Below are 24,595 nucleotides of genomic sequence, written 5' to 3'. Positions count from 1 at the left end.
GGTGGTACTAAATATAGGCTGGTATCATAGATGGGAGACCATACTCATGTAATGGGACCTGGATATTTTATTTGTCTACCAAGGGAGTTGGAAGGAATCATGTGTAATGCACAGCGCTGCGGCACACTGAGGTAACCTCTTTTTTGTGGGTGACCATCAGCTGTCCACCCAGTGTGGATGCCTCTAGTGCACTATGCTTCTCCCTCCATCCCTGTTGCACCAGTGTATCTGCTTTAGACAACTGCTTTTGTAACTAGGAATTAAAACTAATGTCAGTTCCCTTCCAGACCTAATGTCTCTGCAGATTCCTCCAGAGCACCAGGTTTCTCCATCCAAACCAGTCCTAGAGCCAAGAAGCCTTTAGCTGCTAGAGCCCTTGGCGAGGTAACTACCATCTGGAATTGCTCCTCAGATGATTTAAATTATATATGCCATCTTACAGTGAACAATGCAGGAAGACTTCACAGGCCAAATTTCACAGCAAGATTGCTGATAAAACACAAGCAATTACACTTCAGGCAGGTAAGACGCAAAGTCAATGCATCTGACCACATTCCTATGGATTACCTGCATCAGAGCACATCATTGTAAAAAGAACTGAGAATAACCTCTTTGCCATTTTAGAGAGAGGTGGAATCACACTACAGAAGTACTTTGGGAGTTGTTCTGTCTTGTTCCCCCTGCTCTGAGAGATCTTTTTCCAGTTTTCTATGGATGGAGATCAGGATTTTGTAAAATGTAATAGTAGCTCAAAGAAATGTAAAACAAGTAGAGATTATGTCACTAAATAAAGCTGAAATGTAATAGCCAGTATCAGGCTAGTCTGAATTGCAAAAGTAAACATCGCTTTTGGAAAAACTACAGTTATTGCTGATAATTTTAAAAATAAATATAAAGCTATCTATTCTTTTAAAATATGCATGGAGCAAATTGTTTTGCATGTTACTTCAGTAATAACCTGAAATAACTGGCAAATAACATCTCATGTGATGTCTCTCTACTATTTTCAGTCATTTGTGAAATGACTGGTTTCACAATCTGACTAGAGCATAAACTTAGATCTCGGTGATACACAGCTTTTCCCTATGTTCACTACCTATTTTTAATTTTTAATACAAAAATGATAGGGTATTTGTTCTTTATATACCAGGATAGCTATATGATTTTCAAGCATATGTTGACATTAGTTATTCATAGCTGTTGCGTCTACAGTGTTTTAGGTAAATTTACCATGATTGCTGGGAGAAGGTGCAAAAAGTCCTTTTATTTCTTTATACAGAGATAAGGAGATTAAGGAGAGGGAACTTGTGAAGTTCCTCTGGGGTTTTATCATTAAATGTGAACAATACTGGCATCTCCTGGGTAAGCCATAAGTCTAAGTGTGAATATTGTAAATTCCATTAAGTATCTCTTTCTAGTTGTAACAAAACATTATCCAGCCATATGAGCACATTACTTGAGACCATTGGAGTAATGTGGTAGCTATGTACTGTGCCTTTATTTCAGAATTTCTATGTTATAAAATTTTAGGGTTTTAAATAATGGTCATAGATCATTATTCAAGATTTTGTCTCTTAGAGTGAATTGCCAAAAATAGACTAGTACACAATTATTTGAAATGTTGGGTTTTTTTCTTGGAAAACTGTTGGTTTAGAATCACTTCCTTTGGAACATGGACTAACAAACTTCTCTTTCAAAGAGAAATCAGGAAGAGAAGTCAGGAAGTCCATAGCTTAAGCATTCAGCCTTGTGTCATCCCTACTGCTTTCCAGCTCCATCAGCAGTGTGGGCAAAACAGTCATAGTATCAAGGCATTGAGGAGAAAAGTCTGCCACAGCTGAGCTGTGTCTAACACTTCCATTTAGATGACATTTATAAAAGCACATCCTTGATATTTCCTGTTTGGCACAACTTGTAATTTACCAACTCGACCACAGTGAGAAGTTAAATCCTTTCTGTAAAACACTTTGCAGAATCAATGCTTTACCAAAGTACCTCTCTGTTGCCAGAGAGACTTCTGAGGCAGACGGGCCATGGCTGGAGCAGCAAAGACTTCAGGAAAAACCCTTAGGACAGATGAGCTCAAATGGGTAGCGAGGGAAACAGTAGCATGCTCTATGGTCTTAGTGCTCTCCTGCACAGTATCTGATTCACAAATCTAAAAAATAAGGCTGTTATCTTCTACATGGGAGAAGCCCAAGGCAGTAGCTGTAATATGTCCTGGCTTTGGTTGTATTGAATTCTCTTTGAGGACAAGGATCCTAGTGACTGCAGGAAGGGCTAACCTGCTCATATAAATCTGATTAAAGAACTTCAAACCCATATGGAAGAATTTTTGATATCTGTGACCTCTACATAACATGAGATGTGAGCCTTTTATTGCTATTATTTGTAGACAGGACCCTAGTCAAGGGTTGCTTTGATGTTTTTAGTAGATTACAAAAAACATATGAGGGAAGGGGCCATGACAGCTTCAAATCATGAGATTTGCTTTGCAAACAACAAACTACAAAGATCGTTTGTAATAAAGTATACAGTAGTGTTTGCAAAATTGAAATCAGACTGTTATTCAGATACCCAAGCAGTTTTCAGTGACTTCTTGAGAGGAAATTCTTGTTTAGAGAGAATGTAATTTCATAAATAAGCCCACTTATCAATATTTTAAATTATTAATTTGTTTTGACAAACAAGGAGGTATTTAAAATCATGGTCTCTATTACCAGTAGTTTTCTTTGATACAGGATTTATAATGAACTTAATGTTATAATATATTGTTGCAGTTTGAACTGGGATGCATAACTCATGTTTAATACTGTAATCACAATAGTTAGAGGACTATTGCTCACATAGAAAGATGTTTTACCTATTCCTCCATGACTTACATACTTTGAAGTTTATATGTTCAATGGTGTTGACACAGATGTCTTTTAAGCAATACACAGAAAACAAACTGTAACATATTATGTACTCTCTACTTCCACACGTTCATGACAAAATAATTTAGAACAGCCCAGAAAATGTAGATTCATAAAGAAAGCAATTTCTAAACATAATCGGTGTCTCATATTTTTCAGTGTTTTCAATATTTTCTAATTTAGGGTAGTCAACTGGAGGTGCTTTACAGAGTGCTGAAGTTTTTTGAGGGCTGTTGCACAAACTTCAGAGAGGATCAAGCCTCTTGGATATGCCTTTCAGAGGACACAGAAAATGGAGATACTAAAATCCATATTTTGTTATCTTTTGAACAATAAAGGAGAGGAATTCTAAGGCTATATGAATGAACTACTTAGAAGATCAAAGAAGTGCTATGTACAGACACACAGAAATTGTTAGAAGGGGTGTTTGTATTAAGCTAGATATGATGTGCTCTTGGCCATGGAAAAAAACTAGAAGACCCAGTAACATAATGAGGCTGGCATCAGCCCTAGTGTGGGCATAGAAGAGATTTTCTGTCTGCCCATTTGTTAGGAACTTGTGCTTGTCCTGTCCAGAGTCTGGATATACTCCTCTTAGTGTGGTTTCATGACTTTTCATGCTCAGTATATGAGGTCAAATAAGATATACCTGTATTTTTTGGGTGGTAAAGCCACTAAGAAGTTTCATCCGTAAGTGTGCAGTACTGCTTTGTTTTTCTGCCTAAGCATGTGAAAAGCCCTATAATGAATTTAAGAATAAAATTAAATGTGTTTCAAGTCTCTCCACCCCAGAATTACCCGAAGATGATAATTTCTTTCCAGTCAAGAATAAGCATAGACATGGATTTTTCTGATTTATGGATTTAATTTTAAAAAATTCAGTTCATCAAAACCAAACCTCTGAGGAATAGTGGGGATGAGAAAGGAAGAACACAGCAAGTTGACTATGAAAAATTTCTCAGCCTCCTAGAACACTTTACGATCAAAACCAGGACTGTTGACTGGTGGACACCATATTCACTTGACAAGCTTGAGACTCATACCTGAGTGATTCAAGGTGGGTCTGAGTCTTAGTCTCATCAGCTGGAGCCATTCCATTTTGCAGAAATAAGTAATTATGGAATTAAGGTTTATTACCCTCTCCTTGTGCTTGTGTTTATGTCAAGTATTCTGATTGCCACAACACAATTAATTATTTCAGCAAAGGAGCAGAGCACTGGAAAGTGAAAACTGGCAGTACAAGAACAAAACCCAAATCTTCTATTCCCTATGTGAATGCCCAGGCTCATTGAGCTGTCTGTTATCCTGGTCTCAGTTCCTTTTTCTCTTTCCTTTCTTCCCCTTTTTTTCTAGGAGAAAGAAAGAAGCAAACTTTGCAAAGCCTGCCTTTTATGCTGATGTGGAATGAAAATTTGAAGAAAAGTTTATAGACCTGTGTCAGACAGGAAAATAATTTACTGTCTCATCTACATTTTCAAAGTTAGATAAGAATACCCTAGAGATATTTTACATGTAGGCTACTTTATTTACAGTGAGTGATTCCATATATCTTTGTAGGTAACAGTTTAGCAGGCATTAGCTAAGTTGTATGTTCCTGAATTTCCTTTCATGTAAATCAATGTGGCAGAAAATTAAGGTGACTGGGGCTTTATGGAGATGAAGATCGCATCTGGTATTTTTCTAACAGAAACAAATTAAAAGCATATCCAATTTAAACAAAGCCTTTAATCTGAAAATGCAGAAAGAGTGATTTTCATACTTGCTTAAACTCTTGCCTGAATTATGAGTCTTATGTATCCATCACGTTCTTCTGCTTTCTCCTTTTATACGCACCTTTTCCTTGCATGACCTTTTTTCCTTACTAGCTCAGTTGACAGTCCTGGTTGATTCTCTGGTGGGCAAGCGGCTAAAAATAAACTCTCCTTCCTGCCAATAGCCATTTTGGTGCTTTTCATTCATTTCTCCTTTGTGAAAGGAGAAGCCAAGGGCTAGATATAGCCTAAAACAAAGTCAGTTGTGGCAGCCTGCAAATTTCTAGAGATACCATAAAGGTACCAAACCATGAGACCTCCTTCCTGAAGGTGCAAGAAGAAAGAAACACAGGTAACAGAAGGCTGTAGGGAGGAAGGATTAGAAGACCTGTTAAGTTGTATGAATACTTCTGCTAAATGTTATACATTTAGGTTTTTGTTTTTAACTTTGTGCACCAAAGTTACATGGCAGGGGGTTTCTGCTCATGAAGCTGGTGGTGTATGCATTCATTCCTGCAATACTGAAATGTTACAGTGGTTTTACCAAACACCATCATGTAGTCATGTAACATTATCATGTAATGCCTGCTTTGTTTTCACAGGTCATTACCTAATATAAAGGTCATGGAATACAGTATAAAAAAGTCTTTTTTTAAAAGTATGTGGAAATGTACAGAGATTTTAGATATCTAATCCTGGAGGTTCATCTAGCCTGACATAATTTTTTTTCATGTGTTTATCAGAAACTTAGCAATATTATTGATTTTGAGGGGTTTTTTTCAATGCACTACAATCAATTAAGATTGTAGATAAAGGAAAAAAGATGCATTTTATTGTGAACCTTCAACAGGTGTTTGTTTCAAACTATCCATATTTGCTATTTTACTCTTTTGACATTTTAATGCATAGTCTATTAGTGTTACAAATATAATGTGAGTGTGTAGGTTTATTCTTTTTTTTCACTGTGTTTATGATAATTATTTTGTAGCATTTGCTAGAACTTGAAAGCCTTCACACTGATTAGATAAAATATTACAAATTTCCCTTTTCACTTTAAAATAGGCTTTTTTTTTAAGTAAGGTCCATAATTCACTTCTTTTTATTTAAAAGAAACTAACATTTTGAAACAAGAATTCAGTTTCTGATGTCTTTAAGCCAAAAACCCAGAAGCAGCACAACAGGATCAGTTGGTGAATGCAGCAAAGAAAGAGTTAAAAAGAATGAAAATATTTTTTAAATTCCTACACATATTAGCTAGCCCTGAAAAAATTCTAGAGATCTGTCTAAATCTAACTGACACCAGTATGTTTTACAGCTATACTAACTTTGTGACTTTGAAAAGTGTTTCTTCACATTGCTTTTATATGACACCAATTATACTGTGCACTGGAGGTGACTGTGAAACGTATTTTGTTGGTTAAAAATATTGCATTAAATGGTTGTCTTCCATACAATTTTCAAATAGGAATCAATCAAGGCTTGTGTGGTGATGTGCAAATTTTCAGTCAATTTGAACTGATTTGGCTCTTCAGAAGGTTAAGGTAGTTTAATGGTTGAAAGCACATTGCTGTGCAGCAAGCTGCAAAAGTCAAAGGGTTAGAGGATTAGGATTTCATTTCCTTTTAGCTGTTGCCATGTCTGTTTTCTGTCCAAACTACTTCTTGTTCCCATTTAACCCATGCTTTTAAAGACAAAAGGGGTTGAGAACTTCTGGGCCTCAGGCTTCATTTTAACAAGCCGTCTCTAGCACTTTGGTGCGTAATTTGTCATAAATGTCATAGGTCAGGGAATGTTAGAAACCTACAGCCAGCAGATGGTCATTATGACAGCAGTTAGGTTTCAGAAGCAAAAGATGCTTTGTGATATTTACTCCAGCATGTGAATGTTACACCTCTGTAGAATATTTTCAAGTTCACTCTTAAAATGAACTCATCCTTTTTATCACTCACTTCTTAACTAGAGCTCACAAAAGCCCCTGAACCAAATCCTCTTCCCACTGCTCACGGGATTCAGTGGGGTTCCTTGCAGCAATAAAACATACCTGTAGAACAGTCCATTTCATTTACAAAGACTAGTAACAGTCCAGAATTACTAGCCATAGACAAACTTTTCAGTTAAATTAGGAAGAATTTCTTTTTCATCTTCATGCTACTTTTCTGTCCTGTTATTCTTTCAAATGATACTGGAAATGGAGGTTTCAGATAATCACAAAATGACCTTTTCCTGGCAACCGTGTATTTCCAGTTGAATAGAAACAAGAAATCTGTACTATTTTGTTTCACATGATACCACCAGACCTAAGAACCTCACACAGGATACAGGCTCCATTTTGACAGCCAATATACAATAGTTAAGGTTTTAAAGAAGAGGAAGAAGCTGTTAGGAGCAATCTCAGCCCCCAAAAGCATGCAGCTCAAAGTTGCAGGAAAAAAGATGAAAGTTAATATGCCTAATTCACTACTTTCAGATCTGCACGGGAATTGTTTTACAGAAAAAGAAAGAGCCGTCTGTTTCTTCAAGAGAACTGGCTGAGTAGTTGGCTGATGTCTTATAAGCCTTATGACAAATATTGATCTTGAGGAGGGAGAAAGGTGATCTTTTTTTACCAATCAGTTCTATGAAAGCATTTTCTGCATATGGGCTCTAGATACAGATACATGCAGGCGTTTAGATGTGAACTTGTGTGTGACAAGCTGACAGGCAGGCAAATGGGTGTAATATTGCTCATAAGTGAAGGAGGTGGGTGAGCAAAAGGTAAAAGACAAGCCTCTTGTTCCAAGATAACATGTTAAGTCAAAAAAACTCTGCTATATTTAGTAGGAAGAAGCTACGTTCTGCAGATATGCTTGAAGCATCATTCAACAGGTAATCATTCAGAAGGAGAAAATTAACTTTCTAGCTAGTCACTGAAAATCTTGTTTTACTATGTCTCATCCAAGCCACTTAGTCGAACTTTGCGAAGGTCACTAACAAACACATTTTACACATGTGAGGAAATAACTACAGCAACAGTAGTTGGGATTTGAAGACACAGCATGGTTTCCAGGGAAATAAGGCTGTGTCATCTTTCTGTCTGCCTGTTAGCTCCCCTTTAGTAATTTTTGGCCAGTTGGCCAGTTTCAACAGGTTTCAGAGAAATTTCATACTTTTACGAAAGATTAAAAAATAACTCAATTCCTGCAGGTTTCCTGAAAATTAGTGACTGGATACAGAAGACAGACCCAACTTATTTCTGTACTACAAGATTATCAGTTAGCAGCACTACCAGACCACAGCTGCCCAGTCAATATGCATGTGTAGGATCAGTGCTCCCATTGCTCGAAACCCACTGTGATGTTCTTGTTGCCACACTGGTAGGTAGGTGAGAATTAGCTCCTAAAGTCATTATCTCACTATGGGAATAGGAGGGGGGGCAGGAATAATTACTGTGGTAGAAGACCCTATCAAACTCCTTAAGAAACCATGCTCAATTAGTTCCACTGCTAATGGGGTAATTTGTCTTCTCTTTGCAATGGTAAGAGTTACAGAATAACTACCTGCAATGGAAGAGGTTTCTTCATCTTCTGAACTCAGAACTCATGTCCCCAAAAATATGTTCTTTCTGTGTGGTTCATGCTTGTTCACAGTGATGAGGGTTTTCTCAGTGTTTAGATTGTGAAGGGTGGAACCTGTGGCTGTTGGCACACTCAACATTTCCAAATTTTGCATAGACAGCCACCAGCTACCAGCTTGTGAACCTTGCAGTTAGTTGTATATCTGCTTGTTTCACGTTCCAAAATGAAAAGTCAAATATGTAGGGTACTCATACTGCCTGAAGGTCATGAGAGACTTGTGAGGCCGTCATTTCTCCAGGGCCGCCATAAATGAAATATGCAATTTTTAATTCTCAAAAGCTCCAAATTAGAGAGATGCAAACCTGAAGGATATTACCTTTCACAACCTGAATTCTATTTTATGCTCTTACAAGGTAGTAGCCTCCAGAGTCCTAATGACCCCAATAGCTGTCTGTGAGTGAGTGGACTACAATTCCTATCAGTCATTACGACAGATTTGATCAGCAACTAACTTTATTTAAACACTTTATAATTAAAGCCTGTCCCAATGATTGATAAGTATTGGATCCAGCTCCCTCTCAAATACTTTAGCTATTGCTGGTCTCTGGATTTTGCAGGTCCTGATAGTAACAGGAAAGAAACTTTGGCAGATAAGAGAAAGACATCACAGATAGTACAAACCTCACATGGAGGATGATTATTTTATTGTTGTTTGAAGAAATATAGGCAATACTCAAAATTCTGAAATTCATACAGCAGGTGATGAGGAGGAACAGCTCAAGCACTTTAAAAAATATACCAGGCCTTTCTAGATTTTAAGTACACGATGGACCATTATCAACATGTTCTCTAACTTCAGGCATAGCAGAGGCTGTAACATCCACACACAGTAAATTCTTCTGTCTATAGCTTTACATAACTTCTAGAAGAACATCCAATTTGGCATAACATGAATATACTTTATGAAAGAAATTTTGTTATACCCTTCTTTTGTGTTACTCTTCCATTTAGAATTGAATATTTCCTGATATTAATTTTAAATTAATTTTAAAAAGATAACTAATAAAATCACATGTGTTTTTACACAAATATGTTGTATAGCCCTTGCCACTATACCGATAAGTATATATGTAGTATCTTCTTTTCATTGTCATGTGTTGGCTGTTGTCTTTCTTGCAGTTCCTATTTAGTAATTTTGAGGAAAAAGGGAGGAGGTCAACAGAAACTTAGAATTAAGAATTGTTTTGAATGTATCCAACACTGATAAGTAGAAAGTAAGCTACATTTAAATACATCATTGCTACCACTGTGGAATGCAGACCAAGTGATCGTTTTGTTTTCCTGACAACTATCTCAGATGGAATAAAGACATTACTAGATGTAGATGTAAATGTTTGCATAGAAGTATAGGAAGTGGTTATTAGCACTTTTCTATGAAACATATGAAACAAAGCACTTTTCCCACTCAGATTAAAAATGCCATTCCACACATACCTAGCACTTACTAGTTTGTAGGATGCTTTAGAGACTGACACTTCAAATGTATGACCATTTGAGCAGACCGCATCGCAGAGGAGAAAGTGTTGAACCTACTGCTTATGCAGCAAATCCACATCTCTGTATGCTCCACAATGAGCGATTTTGCTTACAACTACAGAGCTGTGTTCTGATCTCACAGAGTAGTTATCACGACTTTTCTTGAGGTGTAGCTGCTGTATAGAGAGAAGAGAGAGGATTTATTGACTTATTCAAATCCCAATGAAGCTGCTTGGGATCTTTCTGTTTCCTATAAGTATGAGATCAGACCCTTAAAAAGGGTACAAACAAAAAGAAACGTCCAAAAGTGAAGCCTTTCATGAACTGAAAACTTCCCTGCATCCTTTTAACCAATCTCCTATTTTCTTAAGGACTGATTTTGAGCTACGAGATTTACCCCAGAGTTATGAGGGCATTACAGTAAAAGAGAACATGTGTTAACAAAAATACTATTATTGCCTTCACCATAGTAATAAGAAAGTCAGGAAACAAAATGATACCTCCGCACCCGGGCAAACAGAAAAGTATTGTGACAGGGGAGCCAGAGTTGGTAAACCGTTTTAAAATGTAAAGGGAGGTTTTTCCAGGAGATTTTTTAGTGCATGTTTTGCTTTATCTATTACACTGTAAGTTTTCATTGGCTTAATTGTTTGTATTAATACACATGCAATAGCTTAAAAATATAAAGAAATTTAATAAAAGAAATCAAGCAGCAGCTTAAGGTTATGCAATCAAGGAGACATTATAGGTATGTGGTGCATTGAAATCTGTGTAGATCCTGTAGGTATATAGATTAGATTGAACAAGATGCAATGAAAGTTATTCCTGATATTATTTCTAAGCCTCATTTAGTATCACTTAGTGATAGAATGGTTACACACTATGCCCCAGGTTCAGCTGTACTTCTTTGCACAAACTGCTTCAAACACAGGCAAGTAGTCAGTTAAGAGTAATCATCTGCACTCTAAGCCTCACTTTTCTTCTCTTTTCCATTTGTATTTTCCCTGTTTCTGTTCTGCACACATCAAGTGACACCAAATTTATGATAAAAACCAATTTTGTGCGAAACCTAAGCAAAAACCAAAAAGATTTCTAACCGTCCGAGTAGGGAATCTGAAATGGTGGTTCTAAATCATTGCTGGATTGTAAATACTACAAATAACTGCTGTAGAGCTATTTTTCCTCAGTCATTTCTGGGTGGCAGAGCATCCACAGAACAGCTTCAGAAGTGGTGTTCTGCAGCCTAACAAGCAATTAGTACAGTCCATTAAAATAAAAAAAAAAAAAGTAAAAAAAAAAAAAAAATAAAGAAAAAACTGGGCCTTGAAAGTGGAGGTGGCCACTAATTATTAAAATGGAGTCATAAATAGCTATAAATATTTAAGCTTTATAGTTCGATTTGTTTGTGGAGGTAGCTATTAGCCTGCTTGTGAGATGGTAAATTCCTGCCTAGTACAATGCAGCACTACAGGCAGCTCCAGTGTGCTCGGAGACAAAGAGCCCCAGGCAGCCCCACCCTCGCCCATTCTGCTCTCCGACAACACCCCTTGTTCACAAAGCCCCTTTCAATTATAGCCTTTGTTGGTAATGTTTACTTTTTTCATTCAAATCTCTCCTTCCCTCAGTCTCGGTCTTCCAGGCAACCAGCTCGCTGGAGCCAGCACAGGGAGGCAGAGAAAGAGAAAATGAAATCCAGCACATGCCTACCGTGGTAAAAAAACCACAGCAAAACCCAGCCAAAAACCGTCCCGGCCCTAGTCCTTCAAGGGGTGGGTGCAAAGAAATCCGATTTTTTTTTTTTTTTTTTTTTTCTTTTGCGGGGCTTGTAATTCTCCTTTTCTCATTATCCACAACTGCCTCTCATCTCTCACTGAGGACGCAGGGTGGTTGTGTGGATGCACCATGACAAGAGAGCTGTTTTAATTTGCTCAGTGAATATCTTTCTACTTGTTTCTCCCTTTTTTCCCCAGACGGTAAAAAGGTTATTTATTGAGGAATGACACTTTCCCTTCTTAGGCAAAGATGCCACAAATAAGAACCCACTGTGTCATACTGTCCAGAGTTTTCCTTGGTGCTTTCTGCTTTTTGCCCTTGCAATTTTTTTTGGTGCCCCCCCCCCCCCCCCCCCCCCAAAGTTCTGGGGATTTTTGCTTCTGGGCATGGAGTTTTTTTGTTTTACAAAAGCAGTTATTTACTTTCATGTCTGAAATATGCTACAAAGTGCGTTTTGGAATACATTATGAAATGTGGCACTCCTGCCTATACATAACAAAATGTAACAAAAGCATAATGCTGCAAAACATTTTCACACAAAGATGTTAAAGTACAGGTTTACAACTTTGTAAGGCAGAATCCAAACCAAATAAAAAGTAGTAGCTAAAAATGTTTTTTTTTGTTGTATCCTTGCATCCGATTAATTAAGACCAAAATATGAATATTTTGATCAGAAGGTGGCAGCTGTCACTCCAGCATCTGTAACCTGCATTTCTGGAAATAGATTCTTCCTGTGCTCTCTCTACTCCACCAATAGATACATGTCATGATGCATATCAACAAATTTGACATTATAGACTGATTTCTATAATGTCCTGAAAGCATGCATGTATGTGTACATATGTATGTATATATACACAAAAGTATGTTCAACATTGGAGAACATTTTTCTACGTTGTCCTTCTCAAATTCCAGTTAACGAGGGTTGGCACATAAATATTAACATTTAATTGAGAAATATTTATCATTTTGTTGCATGTAAAGTTTCTGTATTTGTTTTAAGAGGGAAAATAAACTATAAATGAAAAAGTCCAGATTTCAAAGGTATCTTCTGCAGACATGAGACAAAAGTTGGCATAGCTCTACAGTTTAGTAAAACGCAAATTCATACTCTGAAGATGTCATATTGTTTCAAGAAACTTAGTCTGCTCGATGTAAAGTAACGCAAATCAGTGATGAGGACATTCCCTTTTTTCTTCTTAAAAGCCAAAATTTTTTTCCAAATTAATAAAATGAAAAGTATTGTTATATTGGCTTCTACATATTCAGCACGTATCTACATGTGCAATGGGCTTTAGCATATGCTTGACTCCAGACAATGTTTAATTAAGATATTAGTATTTTTCCTAGCCCTTTTTTTTAAGCAATAATCAAAACAGAGGTGCCCTTTCTTTTCTTCTGCCTTGAAATTTACATCACCTGTTATTAACAAAAATAATAATAACCTGGGTCAGTCACACAGCCACACAAGCCCATGTACTCTCGATGAGGAACATCTGTATTCAAGCTCTTTCGGGCCTCAAAAGCGGTCATAAATCCAATCCCCGGTAAATGAAAAAGGTTTCACAGATGACTTAATTTGCTGTGGGAAGCTGAGTTCCCCGTAGCCTCCCCATTTCTCAGCCCGTGACCTTCAGCACTGTCCACCTGCTGGAAGCCATGTTTGATTTCCAGGCCGGGGAGATGCCTCTCGGCAGCAAAATGGTGTCATAGGCGGGAGTGAAGGAATTTCTCTCTCTCTGTCATCATTAAGGGGATTCCCCCTATGGCGAGGGGAATGAAAAGTGCGATTTAATGTTCTCCAGAGAGTGGCGGCGGGGAAAATAAAAAAAAAATTTAAAAGAGGCTGAAAGCTTCACCGGAGCTTCCCGAGTGGGCCATTGCAGTCCTTGTGGCGAGTGGGATGTCCCTGAGGAATTCACCGCAGGCCGGCCAGAAAAGAAAGGGATTAAGGCCCTTTAAAGGGGGGAAATGTAACAAAAGGAGCAGTTTTATGATGTAGCAGCATAAAATAAGGGGCTGCATTGTGCGGCTGATTGCTAAAGGTCTCTGAGCAGAGCAGCCCGCGTTGTAGGCCCCGCTCCCCCTGGGGCGAGCAGCTCGCGCTAAACCCTATGCCTGCGCTGAAATAAGAGCACAGCTCTCATTTAGGGGCAAATAAGAGATTATTGGTTTGTTTCTACATCTTTTTTTTTTTTTTTTCCACACCTACCGAAAAGTGGCCTGTAGGGAGATTATACTCTAGTGAAAGTTGCTGCTAATTAAAACAAGTAATTAGTGTTCCTCCAGGCTTTGCGGTTTCACTCACTTTTGCCCGCCAGACAACATTAGTTTAAAAGCAATCCAATTTCTAGCAATAACAGACTGTAAAAAAGTCATTTAACAAGTATATAAGTGTAAGGTTACAGTTCAGGCTTTGATTTATCTCTTCTGGGTTATTTAGGGAGCCATAGCAAAGTTGGAGCGGGGGGAGTTAAAAGTTTTTTCTTCAGGTTTTGTTTTGTTGGGGTTTTTTTGAAAAGTCATGTCACTGCATTTGCAAAGACAAGGCAGAGCTTCAGGAGACAGCTTTCCAAGCCACATTAAAAAACAGAATTGGATTTAATGCAGTTTTCTGAGAGAGCCCTCACTTAACATTTTGTAAACAGATCATTTCATTAAGTCCTTTTGTTTCCACTCCTGTTTCTGCTGAAATGAGGACTTTTTATTGACTCTGGCTCTCCCTGGATGAATAGGAGTTTAATGCATTGTTGCTTCATGTTGGTACAGACAAAAGTGATTATATGTGTATGTTGTTGTTCTACAAGAAATGTAAGGAGATTAGTATAAAGTTTCAAACATGATGATATATCGATTGACAAAAAACATATTGGAACATCACTCCTATCTTTGGTTGGTTTCCAATGTTCCTGTCATTCCAAAACTGTCAGCTGTTGAACATGTGGATCATAATATTTGATGCTGATATGTGTTGTAATGTACTTCCTTACAGGATATTTTGGCTTAACATAGACACCCATGGATGTTCCTTATTTTTGTGCAAGTGGTTGCATATATGGATAATGCATAAACTGCAAATCAAGTACAATAGGAGTATATGTAGGTGATTTCTTCCTATAAAAAGAAAGCAGCATTTTCTAATGTTCAACCAGTGGACACAGATTTTGTTTTCAGTTTGGCTTATCTGGTATTTCTGTTGATAAATGAACCAGAAAAAGGAAAATATGATTTTTGATAAGCTAGAAAAACATTTTACACTGATAAACAGAAAAAGATTGCATAGTAGTCACACTGAAATGGCTGTAATTCAACACTAAAGTGTCATTTTAAATGGGATTTTTTTTCAAGTCATGTACCAACAGACAAGTCTGCACAGCTGAACTGCACTTCTTGTAATGTTAATTTTAAATACACAAAACACACTGGGTTTGATCACAAGCATAAAAGGTGGAAATATCCATCAGTTTCCTTTTTTCCCTTCTGCTAAAAGTTTAATAATTCAGTCTGACAAGCGGTATCCATCAGGTTCTGTTTATGTAGATCCTGATAAAATACTTCATCATATTGAATAATAACAAATTTGAAGAACAGTTCAGATCTTGCTGAATGCCAGGATTTTCTTTTACGCTTTAAGCATCTTAGCACTTTTTTTTTTTTTAATCTGATGATTTCTGCTGATGTCTTCTTCTATAAGAATAGACATAGTGAACAAAACCAGTTTATTTTAAATTTGTTTTACTGACAAGGGTAGGAAAAAATCTCCATTCCTGAAAAACAGTAATAACTATTGTAAGGACCCTGTTCTCTCATCCCTGGGATTGCTTTTAGAAAATTATTTTTTGCATGCTTTTCAGTAGTTTTAGTGGATGTATGTACAGACTAAGTATCTGTTTCTGGATGTCTTTTTGGGCCACCCTCAAATATATATTTCCCTTTCAATCTCAGAAGCTGCATTTATTCTTGGTGCCAGCCTGCATGGAGTACAGCAATAGCAGAACAGACCATGGGGCACCAGAGGGCAGAATCTGCTATGACTTGTGTGGACATAGTAAACTCCTTATAGATTAGCACAAAACCATAAGGGACGGTATAACAGCTCTAATTTTATGTAGTAAGCCATATTTGCACAACGATTCCATTACAATACAAAAGGCAATCTTCAGAAGTAATTTAGGAATGGCAACTGTATTAATGCTGAGTCCAAGAAAAGGAGAACAATTTTCTTATGCAATCCAGTTTCAATGCCCAGATGTCTTCTGTAAATGATTTTAATAGTTATTTGATTCTAATTTAAACATAAATTGACCTTAAGATTCACCCATATCTTACATCCATGTTTCTTGTGCAATTCTGTTTATTTCAAGTTACTGTTTTTTCACTGATGTTGACTTCAGAATGGACTCCGTATTTATGACATTTTCTCCTTATGACATTTTTTAGAGTAATTTTCAGTGTATCAACAGTATCAAAGTGAAGAATCTCAGCAGCATAATACACAAATCACATAGTGGAATGGCCAAAAGTCATTTTGAGGAACATCAGGGCAGTAAATGGTTCAAAGAGGTCATTGAAGTCACCTTTTATCAATTAATTGAAAATATTAGTTTTCCCAGCACATTTTAAAAGATACATCAAATTAAAGTCACGCCCCCCCACCCCCAAGTTTAGAAACCAGCAGTGTTCTTCATTAGTGGTCTTTTTTGTGTAATGATCAATATTGAGTAGGATCAGCAACAGTGACCCTCACAGTTTAGCGAGCAATTCAAGAAAACAATATTCGCCTGGCATGATATTATAGCAGATAATGTGCCTGCTCGTTTCTTACCACATAAACTTTCTGCTCTTTTAGATTTCCTAATCAGCAAGTGAATGAGCATGGTAAGGAGGGTAAATTTACTTCTCAACTGTATTCCAGCATTATCTGCAGCATCTTATTGGTCTTTCCACAAAATTCTTAGGAAAAAAACAAGGTAATTTGCTTACTGCATGGAAATGTCAAGCACACCTTTGAAATGCTGTCATTGTTATCCCATCTTTCTTCTTACTGTTCTCTTAATTCATCCTATCAGAATGTATTCTTGCCATTCCCCTCCAAAGTCATTGGTCCTAGTCTCAGGATGGCACAGAACTAGGCTTCAATGGGGCCAAGATTTCATCCCTGTACTCTTCATGGAAGAGAGGCTACACACACACATACATGCAAAATGCTGTGTGTGTTTGGGGGACAATAAAACAGATAAATGAGGGCTAACAGATGGTTTCAATGCTAAACTGTAGCAGAAGTTTTAGCAGTTTGGTTTAAATTTTTTGAAGTTATATTAGACAAAATATAATTACAAGTTGGTGGAAGTAGCTAGTAGGTGTAATATTGAGTGTCAGGAGTTATCATTTCCTAATCTTTTCTATGATTTCTGGTGTGTCTCATAAGTCAAGCTGTCTGTCTTCCGTTTTTCTATGTGGACAAGTGGAAAAAAATCACAAATGGGGTAGTGTTAACACTGGTGGTATTGTATTGTTCTGAAACTGAATGAAAGAAATAATACAGGACCTAAGTGTCTTGACAAGATTTTCTCCAAAATGTTCACATGTTGAGGGCCAAATGCCCACATGGATTTTGAACATTCAATTTGTCCATTTTTAGGCCTGATTTTAAAAGACACTGGCAACCACATCTTGATGTTTGCAGACATTGTGAACTTTGAAAAACAGACTCGAAGTGTTTCAATTCTTCTACTAACAACTCCCTTTGAAAATGTGGACGGAAAACACGTTAGAAAAGCTTGCAAAAACAGAAGCCTTAAAGTCTTCATGAGAATTAATCTTAAGGCCAGTAAGATCTTGTAGTGTAGATGGGCAACATGATCATCATCTTTTATCTTCAAGGCTTTGGAGGATGCTCCACAATCTTCTAAGCTTTCTGCAAGCAGAAGAAGGTTGTCCAGCCTTCAGGATACCCACCACCCCAAGAAAGGGCCAAAGTAGCTACAGTTTGGGGAAAGACATGTGCCTCCTATGCTCCACTTTCAAACACATTATAGAGGATATTCTGTCCCCTATATGGTCTAAGATCTCTAACTGTTGAGTAGAGCCTTGTCAGGTTAAATCAGAGCAAAGTGCCTCTGCTGTGTCATGCCATTTGCTTGTATTAGTGTGTCTCTTCCTTACAGTGCAGCCCAGTAATGTTGTGCCCTCACTGTTCAGCAGCCTGCTGTGACTGAGGTTGATTCAAAGCAGACTGATTCTGATCTGTTTTTACCAAACTGTCTCTACACAGGAGAATCACAGGTAGCTTTGTGTTACTTTATAATACAGGGTGCTAAGTCATTTTAAACTCTAGGTGGGTCAGACTACATCTAGTGTAAATCAGTATAGATCAAATCAAATTAAAATAACGCTTGCAGAACACCATCTCAGTTTTTAGAGCAGCCCAACCCAGCATTGCAGCTGTTAAAATGCTGTTGTGAAAATTTTCCTGGTCACAAGAATGAAATGGGTGCTGTGTAAAATTTTCTCAGGAGGTCATTTTTTTATATATAGGATTAGCTGTCGAAGTCAGAAAAACCATCTCAGTTTATTTCGGTGTAGCATCTAACTTCAAATTTTAACATTATATACTATGCAAGGCCATGCAACTTGTTACTTGTACTACTGTTACATGGAATAAAAATGATCAAAAATCTTGAAATATGCAGAAGACATAGGAAGATAACAGTCAACAGACACTGTTTCCCTGTCCTTCTGCCCTCTGCAATATTTTTGGCACCAATGGCAGATCCAGTCTTCTCCGTGATAAGATGGTAAGTATTTTGGTGATAAGGGGTAAAGTATTTTGAGTGTCATTGTAAAACATTGTTAATTTTGTGGCATCATTAGAATGTCTTCAGTTTGTCTCACACTGCGTGAAGCCAAGTCAGGATCTATTTTGGTGGTATTTGAATATTCTAACAGTTTTGTGAGATAAATTCATAAAAAACATGCACAGACTTAGGTCAACATGACAGCTGCCTTTCCTGCATTCACTACCTAGCATCTTAACAGAAGAACAGATATTTTTCAGGATTTTTATTACAATCTTGAAGATCTCTATATTTGCCATATTGATCTTTGGCTATGGGGACATGGCGTGCCTTATTTCATCATAAACACAGCTGCATAAGAAAGGTTGAATAATACTATTACTTCTTAGGAGACTGAACTGTTCTGAAAAACTCAGGATGCTAAAAGCATACTGAGAATTACTTACTTTTGTTGGCAGCTCCGTTACCAAGAAGTTTGAAGAATATGGGACACTCTGGACAAGCTTAAAAAAACCCTCCTTGTGCATTTCTACTCTATGCACTTTAATCACTCCTACATAATAGAACATAAAAATTAGAACCACTGTATTCAATATTTCTGGGGTTTTTTTCTCTCCAATTTTGACCAATATCAGTGTATCTAATTTCAGGAAAAAGACACTGTACTCACATACACTATTACGTCTGCAACCATCTACAAGTCCTATACTTGGCATACAAGAATTATTGAGCAAAACTTGTAAGGGCTTCTTTGCATTGTCCAAACTCCAGCTGGCCTCTTCATAGCAGATGTAATACAGAGAAGCACTTAGAATGCTGTAGCTTTCTCCTAATAAAGGCCAAGTCTGTCCAACATCAGAAAAACCATCAGATCAACTTAATGATACTTTAACTCTCCTCCATAAATGCGTTGTACTGTGCATGTGTCAGTTGCCTCTGAGAATCAGGAGCCGTAAGATTTAAGTTAAAAAATTATCCATTTCAATGATGTGAAACATTACTTTTGGATGCATTCAGTATATTAAGTAACGACACATTTAAACTTAATGTTAAAGCACAGCTATACTATTTAGTTGACTGAAAGTCATGACTGTTAGTGGATGCTTCATAATCAACGTGAAATACAATTATCAGTATGTTTTTCAAAATACCCAGTAAAGTTACTGTCACCTTGTAGAGAAGACTTGAGTACTGAATGGATGTAGAGGATGCGCTCCTGTTTTCAACTCAGAGGTGGATCATCTTAAGAAAGGTTAAAACCCATCCAAAAAAAGTGATGTAAGAAAACTTTCACTTCTGCTGCCTGTGCTGCTGAACAGGTCTCAGTGTCTGTCAATCCAGCACTTTTAACAGATGCTAAATATGCTTTCTAAATTTAAAAGAAATGCAGAAAAAAACGTAAAAGGCAATTTCTTCAGTATGTGGTAGTTGGGAAACATCTGCTTTAAACTCAGAAACCATATTTTTCTCAGCCTTATCTCTTAACTCTGTAGAGGGACAGGTAACAAAGTTTGAAACAAAGAAAAAAGGAAGGTCCATTAAGCAATTCATATCCATTCATTGAACAAAATAATTTCTTAAAATTGCCTCCAAATTACAATATATTTGAGTTAGGAACATATGCAATGGGGACATTTTGCCCTTTAGCATTTTTGGAGTAATGCTCTATGCATGTAAGAACACAACCAGAGCTAATTTTGGAGACACATGGGTTTGCAAATGGTGTCTACCTGCTACTATCACAAACAGAAGACTGCATAAGGAACTATAGAGAAGCGCTAAATCTTACACTTTCTTTGCCAGTCAGATTCTCTAGCCTGAAAATAATAGGCCTTAACTGTATATAGACCTCTAAAACTAATGATAAATCATTTAGTTTTAGAAAACTGAAAAATTTAACCCTTCTTAATGAACAGAGTTAGAGCAGAGTCCAGAATAAGTCAGTCACAACCAGAGGTTATACTCTTTTCATACCATACCCTTCAATTCACCAGACAAACCCAAACACGGAAGAGGGCCAGTAGAGGGTTCATCACCCCATTTCCTCTCCATCATCTTCCTCTGGGTGTCAGGCACCCTTGCAAAGCAGAAAAGGCTATTTTTCCTTTGAACGGTGCAAAAAGAAAAGAAGGCAATTACTTTAAAACTGTCCTTTCTACAGTACCCATCAGAGGTACAGCTTGAATCTGATAGTAAATGACTGGAGTCTGGGGATTTCTTTGTCTAAATAACTGTAGTATTATTGTAAGGTATAGAAAATGTGATAGCTTTGTACAGTTTAATTTTTCCAGTCAGCACTATGTATTTCAAGGTAGAGAAGGTGGGTCTTTTAAAGGCAGGCCTGATACCAGAAATCAGGTAATAGAGGAGGGACAGTTTATAGAAGCTAGTAACATAAATGTCTGTGTAATTGTCCTCTAAAGTATTTGGCAATCTCTCTGTGTTAAATGAAAGGTAAACATGTTGTTAAGGAAATCCAAATGGGTGCTTTGTGATTCTTTTGTATGTAACAGGCAATGTCAGGCATGAGAAACTGATTGATTGATTTGCACTAGGAAAAGGAGTTTTGATTGATTCTCTGAAGAACCATGTGGATAAGATCCACCAGAAAAGAAAAAAAAAAAGAAAAAAGAAAAAAACCTGTGAATTTCCAGAGAAAGAACTGTTAAAATGATAGCATTGTTTGCAGCTGAGAATGTTTGTGTTAATGAAAATTGGATAGCTTTGGTGCTTATGTGTATCAGCTTGATCAGCATTTACTTGCTAACAAAATCAAAGAGGAAGAAAAATATAAAACAGTACTATTGCTGCACATTATATCTAAGGATGAAAACACACACCCTCGAAAAACACCAGCTAGTAACCGCATAAGAGGGGATGTGTGTATACATATATGCCACACCAAAAAGTTCTGTCAACAAGTTTACTTAATAGCCAGTGCTACTTTAAGTGCTCTGCCTTTCATATTGGCTTTGTACTGATGGCAGTGCCTGGTTCAAGGTCTCTGGCCTGCTGCTCAGATCCCTCCAAGGGTTTGATCCTTGATATCCGAGAGATTGTCTTTCCTTCTGTGACCTTTCATGGCAGCAGTTCAGTGTGACTGTTGACTAACAGGAGGGATGCTTAAGAGCTGAATAAAAAAGTTACTCACTTCACAGGCTCAGCCTCAATTATGGAATGAACTCTCACAAGAGATCAGAAAGGACGCAAAACTGACCACAGAGTTAGACTTGGAAGTTGTCTCTCCAGAAACAGTATCTTCCCATACCTGTATAACAAACATGCACATGTATAAAGTCTCTCACCAAATTAAACAAACAGACAAAAAGCCTATCAGCAAATCAAACAATTTTCCTTACAGTCTCCAAGGAAAGAAATAAAGAAATTAAGCCATTGCTTTTGTTATGCAGTCTTAAATTTAAAAAATGTAGAAGGCAGATGGCTATATAGTAATGAAGCAATATCCTAAAACATATTTCAAATAGGTAGGAAGAGAGTTCAAAGAACATCAGTATTCTGTCCCATCACTCTCATAAACAATCCAGAAATAGTTTTGATTTAATTGAAGTTACAACAGGATGTTTTATTCCTGAGTTTACAACAATATAATGCAGTTATATAAGTTACACTTGAGAAATTAGTGAAGAAGGAAATATTTTCTGGATACCAAATGAACTTGTATATAAACTTCAGATACAGCAGATTTAACATTTTTATAGTCCTATAAGGTTTATAGACAGATATCTATATCATGTAACCATCCAGATGTTAAGGGAGAAAAGAATTTAGGAGAACTGAAGCTTATTCAAATATTTAGCAGGTTTTACTGGTTGAAAGAGGAAAATGTTGTCCAATCACACATGATTTCTTTGTGGAATGATTTGATACATGAAGTTCAAGCTTTTTTCCAAGTAGATGTCTATGCTATCAACTTTTTTTTTTTTTTTTAAAGCTACAGAGGCAGCTTAGAAAACAGAGTTTTAATTCATGTACAGTGGCTATATTGTTCCAAATAATGCTCAAATATCTTCTGCAGGAGATAGGATACCTTGCAAATACAGTAAATTGCCAAGTGAAGAATTGTTCTTCTAATCTCATGTAGGATTTATAATTATAACCAAATTATTACATTTAGTGTGTTTTTTTTAAAATTCAGAAGTACATTAAATTGCCAGTTTAAACATATTTAGGACATAAATTACTGTGACAGTAAGTGTGATTGATTATTAAGTCATTGTCCACGTTTTTATGAAGAAGTCCTTATGAGTTCTATTGTTATCTCCTTTAATTTTTTTTTAAGCATTTTGATTGTCCAGGAGAGTGGTGGAGGAAAATCCTTTTTCCTTCTTTATTTTTAACCTTTCTCTTATTCGTTTTATGTCTACACTACCAGTCAATACCATTTTTAAATATATATTTTGAAGTATGTGCCATCTTTTAGTCTTAGATGTCTGAAATGATCTTTATCTCTTTTTATTTTGACTTTTACTGTTGAAGGAACCAGAATTCAGGAGCAAAAGAGTTCAGCAAAATTCTCTGTCCATTCCTCTATGCTGACTCCTCCATATGGGGAACTTTGTGTGGTGGATAGCATAGCTGTGTCTTTATTTCTTCTCTTTCTGCCTACTTCTTCATGAAAGGCTTCTCTGCACCCTGCTCCTCTTCACACAGCAACTGATTTCTTGCCAAAGGAACTGTTTAGAAACTGATTAAGATTCTGAGTTACAATTTGAGCTCTATTTACTTCCTGCCTTGGGTTGGGTTTCTCATCTGACTTGTCCCCTTGCTCTGTGAATCAGGCCAGTCCTACTGCAACATAGCGGATCATCTGCCCTCTTTGGGAGTACCAGCCAACTTGACACCAGGCAGTCTTCTCCTCAGACTCAACAGTGTATTATTCTCCAGGATGTTCACTGGAAGATGGCAGGAGAGGATAGGTGCTGCCATTGTAATGCCAAGGAACTGAAGTGTGTGTTATTTAGATACTTTCCTTTGCACACAATGTGGAGTGCTCTACACATAAGAAAGACATCAGTCTTTGCTTTATGGATGATTTAATGCCTTCATTAGTCAATGCTCATTATATTTCAGCTCTCTGTCCAACGGTGCCCTGTACCCAGAATAAGTGGTATTAAAGATGATGATTCATAGTTTCATATTTAGCTGTCACTTTCTTCCAAAATAATCAATCCATGCCCTGCCTTTGCACTTATACAGCTTATTTCTATAGTATTTTAGAAACTGCACTTTTGTAAAGAGATTGCACTAAGCTGGATTTCAATAGTTCTGTCCACTTCAGCTAAAAATTCCCCAGCACAGATATAATCCACACGTACTTGCAACTCGCTGCTCTAACCAGTCTAAGTGTGTTCTGATTACAGAGCTTTGCTGCAGCACTAGCAGAATAAACAACTTTCAGAAGCTTGCAAAATTCCCAATTGTATTTTGTAAAACACTTCTTTATTTTAAGTACAATAAATTTGCTAATGCATATACCTCACAGAAGCATGCGGAGGGAAGAATTGTCCATTGCAGTAGGGAGTTAAAGTTTGGAATGGAAAATCCAGATATTGAAATTGTTCATGAAAGAATATAGTGAGGAAAAAATAATACTGAATCCATTAAAGCACCTGATTTTATTCAGATATGGTTTACATTTTTACTTCAAATTTTACATGCTGCAATATTTGACATTAAGAAAATAAATGAAGGAAAGTCACATTGAAAGACAAACATTAAATAGGCCATGTAGAAGTTATCAAACAGGACATGATTCTTTTTTTCTTTTGAAACAAAAATTTGGTGCAATCAACATAATTTTCTAGAGCATTTCTTTTGCAAGAGAATCATTAGAACAGTAGGAATTGCTCTACCAGAATTTTGCTAGGAGATCTTTTGATAGATGTTTTCATATCTAAAACAAACCCAGTAATTTTTAGCATGACATCTGTCTAACTTCTCTTATTTTTTTAATTTCTGTGCAGTTAACAGTGGCTACTATATGAAGAGAAGTATTGCTTAAATGAATCACAGGTAGATACCAGTTAAGAAAAATTATCTGGACTGATAGACAACAAAAGATTTTCTCTTGCAGATCAGCATCTGTGCTTTGAATTTTTAATGGTATTGTATGAAGGGGTTTTTTTATGTTTGGGATTTGCAGGGGAGACTTGAAGGGGAAGGCTGCTTTTACATTCATCAGTTTAACTCAAACACCATGCATTTAAAAATAAAATCAATTCAGATTTGCAGATGACATGCTGATGTAC

This window comes from Aquila chrysaetos, chromosome Z (genome assembly GCF_900496995.4).
Source record: "Aquila chrysaetos chrysaetos chromosome Z, bAquChr1.4, whole genome shotgun sequence".
In the NCBI taxonomy this organism is placed as follows: Eukaryota; Metazoa; Chordata; class Aves; order Accipitriformes; family Accipitridae; genus Aquila; species Aquila chrysaetos.
This window is presented reverse-complemented; position numbering follows the sequence as displayed.